Raw genomic sequence first — 5,109 nt, 5'->3', positions numbered from 1 at the left:
AGAAGTGCAAACAGAGAGGACGGAAAACAAGAACAAGTCTCTAATCTACACCACAGCAACTCTGGAGATTGAAGCCAACAAAGGGCCTTTTGAATGTGCGCTGACCAGTAATAGAACAAAAAATTAGGAAGAGCCAGCCCCCCCATCAAATTTAAATCTCTCTAATAGTGATTTTCTCACTCTAGGAACCTTCCCATCCCATATATAGGAGGTAATAAGCTGATCCAGATTCTTAAATAACTTTTTCGGCAAGAGTAAAGGAATAGTTTGAAACAAGAAAAGAAATTTGGGCATAACATTAATTTTTATAACATTTATTCTAGCAATTAGTGATAGAGGAAGAGATTTCCATCTCTGTAAGTCCTGTTTACGTTTAATAATTAAAGAAGAAAAATTTGAATGAAAGAGAGAGGACAAAGTGTGAGATACATGAATTCCTAAATATTTGAACCCAGTCAAAGCAAATTGAAAGGGAACAACAGACTGATTGAGTGATATCGTAAGTGAATTCACTGGGAAACATTCGCTTTTCTGTACGTTCACACTTTATAACCTGAAAATGAGCCAAACCTCTTCAAAAGCGATAAAATTGGAGGAAGGGAGCTCGCTGGATCAGTCACATACAGCAACAAGTTGTCAGCGTATAATGATAATTTCAATTCGATACCCGCACGAGATATCCCCTGGAAAGATGACAGAGATTTCAAGGCAATTGACAAAGGTTCTATAGCAATGACAAACAATAAAGGAGACAAAGGGCATCCTTGTCTAGTTCCACACGACAACGAGAAATAATCAGAGCGAATATCATTAGTGTGGCCACTAGCACGGAGGGAAGTATATAACAATTTTATCCAAGAGATAAATTTGTTCCCAAACCCAAATTTATACAGAGTTGAAAAAAGGTAGTTCCATTCGACTCGATCAAAAGCTTTCTCGGCGTCCAGTGAAACTACGATTTCAGGAGCAGAGGAGGAATGATTTGTAAAAATTGCATTTAAAAGATTACGGACATTAAAAAAAAGGTGACGCCCTTTAACAAAACCATTTTGATCTTGTGAAATTATATCTGGGAGAATATTTTCCAGCCGCAGAGCCAATACTTTTGCGAGGATTTTCACATCTACATTTAGGAGAGATATAGGTCTGAGGCGCAGGAAGTGGGGTCTTTATCCTTCTTTAAGAGAAGGGAAATAGATGCGGCCATAAGAGTTGGGGGCAAGGTCCCAGACAGCAGGGATTCATTATAAACTGCTAAGAGAAGCGGGGCCAGTTTATCTTGAAATTTTTTAAAGAATTCAACTGGGAATCCGTCCGGACCAGGTGCCTTGTTGGTTTGCATGACATTAATTGAAGCAGCAATTTCTTCTAAACGTAGTGATGCATCAAGTTCCTCTGTGGCAGTGGGATTTACGGAGGGAAACACTAATTCTTCAAAAACTGAGACATCTCAATGTCATCTGATTTTGATTCAGATTGATAGAGTCTCAAATAAAAAGATTTAAAAGCAGCATTGATAGACAGTGAATTTGAACATAATACACCTGCAGAGTCCTTAATATGAGGAATTAAACGCAATGCAGTCTGTCTTTTTAACTGATGGGGTAAAAGTCTAGATGGTTTATCCCCGTGCTCATAGTAGTTACTGCGTGTGCGCAACAACTGTTGCTCGGCAATGGTTGTGGTAATAAGATTAGCTTCGGCCTGTAGCTCCAGTCGATGTTTCAGCAATGCAGGCGTTGGGTTAACTGAATTTAATCTATTCAAGTCTGCTGTTTTTGTCATTAAATCTTGTAGCTAGAGTTTATGGGATCTGTTTAAATGTGCTGTATATGAGATAATTTGCCCACGCAAATAAGCTTTAAGAGATTCCCACAAGAGAGAAAATGAGGTTGTGTCATTCTTATTTATGGCAATAAAATCATCAATGGAGGATAAAATGAAAGTATTAAATGTATTGTCTGATTGTAGTAGAGAGTTGAGTCTCCAGGGAGCTGAAAAAGAAGGCCGATTTGAAAACCATATATTTACAGATAGGGGGCATGATCTGAGATAAATATTGGATAGTAACTGGAGGAGGTGACTTTAGGGATAAGGGAGCTGTCCACAAAAAAATAGTCAATACGGGAGTAGGTTATGAGAATAGAAGGAAAATTCTTTTTTGAGTGGGTTCTGAAATCTCCAAGGGTCAATGATACTGTTTTCAGCTAAAAACTCAGAAACTGCTCGAGACATCAGAGATTGTGATAGAGTGTGGGAGTCTGAGCGATCTAAAACCGGGTCTATTGTACAATTCCAATCTCCCCCCATTATCAAAAGATGAGTATTTAAAGAGGGGATAGAACCAAATAGCTTATGTATACATTTTGGATCATCGAAGTTGGGAGCGTAGATGTTCACCAACAACACTGGAGTATTAAACAGGGTTCCACGAATAATCAGATACCTACCTTTCACGTCCGCAATAATATTATCAGGAATGAACTGGACACCCCTTTTAATCAAAATAGCTACTCCCCTGGTTTTAGAATTGAAAGTGGAATAGAAAATGTCAGTGATTCCAGAGAATTTTAACCTATAGTGTTCTCCAGTCTTAAGATGTGTTTCCTGCAAAAATATTATATCTGCCTTCAGACGCTTCAAGTGAGCAAAGACTTTAGAACGCTTGATTGGACCATTCAACCCTTTAACATTCCAGCTCAAAAACTGAACACCAGCTCCTTTATCAACATTAAGTAAAATGGAATTAGTCATTTGGATTGTTTAGAGCATTTAGGGAATAAAAGAAAAATAATACCAGCGACAGAGGGGGGGGGGGGAGAAAAAGGGAATAAAAAGAAAATAACACAAAAGAAAACAAAAACCACCACACACACACACACACCACATGAAAGATTAATACCACTCGCCCCACCTGCCCCACCCACCCCACCCAGAAATTACCCCAATGTCCTCTACGCGCCCAAACATGAGGACAGCTGCACTGGCTCCAACATGAGCCTAACCCATCTAGACAGTACCCCCGATTGCAAAGCATGGATTGAACGGCAGAACCCACGGAGCGGAGGACTCCAACATTAAATGAACCTGTGTACAATGTACACACATATGTAAACATATGCACCCATATATTTATAACTACATAACAGTCCTAACGGAACGTAACAATATGGAACAGTAAAAGATGAGCAACAAGACTGTTTAAAAAAAAAAAAAAGTTCAGCATGTGATTGAGCACAAATGGGAGTTTAAGTGAGAAAATGGAAAAAGAAAAAAAGAAAGAGGAAAAAAAATACCCATGAATTAAAGGATGAAATATCCTCAATGCAAGGAGGTTTCCGTAATAAAAAAAAATTCAATTGAGCAGTCAAATATATATATAATAAAGTTCATCCCTTTAAACCAAGTACAGCTCTCCAACTATGGAGAAAAGAAGAAGAGAAAAATCAGTCTCCCAACCGAGCAGCGAGTCACTTAGACAACGTAGCCACAAACCGACCAGCCTCCTCAGGACAGGTGAAGTCATGGTGCTCACCACCATGAGTTATTTTAAGCCGTGCCGGGTAGAGAGTGCCATATCAAACCCCCTCCAAGGCACGCAGCTGTGTACGGACCTCGTTGAAAGCAGCTCGAGCTTTTGCCACCTTGGCGGTGAAATCAGGAAAGACCGAAAGTTTCATGTTTGAGACAGTAATCCGCTGTTGACGTCTTGCTTTCCTGAGAATCTCCACACAGTTCTCATAATGTAGCCTCGCTATGATGAGCCACGGTGGATCACCAGGCTTCGGTTTGGGCGCTAGCGTGCGATGAGCGCGGTCCACCAACCCGGTTTATCCAACGCGAACGCCTCTTTCAGGAGCTCAGAAACTCTGGAGGTGGTGAGGGTGAAAGACTCTCCTTCCGTTATTCCTACAATGTGAATGTTTTGACGACGTGATCTAGACTCCAAATCATCGCATTTAGCATCCAGCCTGCTAATTTCTTTAGTCAGAGACTCAACTTTAGCTTGTAGTGCTACCACGTCATCCGTGCATGTAGAGAGAGAGTGCTCAATGTCCGAAACAGTGGATTTCAGACCAGCGAAGTCCGATCTTAACGTTGCAAAATCACAAAGCAGCTCTGACTTCATGTCGAGTAGCTCTGTCTTAATGTTGGAGTAATCTTCGTCCATTACTGTGCGTATCTTGGAGACCACCACTCGAGCAATCTCAGACCTCAGCACTGAAACGTCCAGCAACACCGCCGGGGCCGAGCTTACTTCCGCCGGGCAAGCGGCGTCACTCGTGGACGTAGATGTAGTCTGCGCGACAGGCCGGATAAGGGACTGTGAGTGTCCTGGCGTTTTATGCAGCTTGGGAGGCATGGCGTCAGTCACGACTGCATATGTGGACATATTTCTATACTGTGCTCTATTTACGCAAAGTTAGGTTAGTTCATCATTTATGTTGAACAGACTCTCCCAAAATTTTACGCTGCTGCACTGACATTCAACCATGTGCTGCACTGGGTCGGTATGACCAACAGGTCAAAACCAGCTCAGAACAAAGTGACCGCTGGGCCCTGATTGGTATTCTTGCTTTGCGCTTCTTTGATTTTGACATGTTACGTTTTCATACACACAGAAACCAAAAGGAACGACAGATTTCTCAAGGTGTAGTGGAGGAAAAAGTCAGATATCTGACTTTGAAATGGAAATGGAAAAATTTCAGTACATATACACTTCTTGTAAGTCGCCCTGGATAAGATCGTCTGCTAAATGCTGTAAATGTATGCACGAGAAAACTACTTAAGTACAGTAACTAATTACATTTACTTAGTTCCTGTCCACCACTGGACACCACAACAAGAGAATAAAACAGGCGAAGCCTTTGGCTTTATTTCCAAGACAGCTGCTCCTTCAGTTTGCAGAAAAAGTTTAAAAGATCTGAACAGCTGGTGTCCCCAAACTTCTGATGAGCATCATGAGTGTCATATGTATGTAAAGTCATGTCCAAGTCCTGCATCCAGACATGAGTGAGGTGTAGTACAATGTAAATACGAGGTTTGAAGCTCCTCTCCAAAAGGCGCTCACTCATTCAGGATTTGTGAAAAGGCAACTGCATCTGCCAT

The sequence above is a fragment of the Pygocentrus nattereri genome, chromosome 28, assembly GCF_015220715.1.
Source record: "Pygocentrus nattereri isolate fPygNat1 chromosome 28, fPygNat1.pri, whole genome shotgun sequence".
NCBI classification, from domain to species: domain Eukaryota; kingdom Metazoa; phylum Chordata; class Actinopteri; order Characiformes; family Serrasalmidae; genus Pygocentrus; species Pygocentrus nattereri.
The sequence above is the reverse complement of the archived record's forward strand: the minus strand, read 5'-3'. Positions refer to the sequence as shown.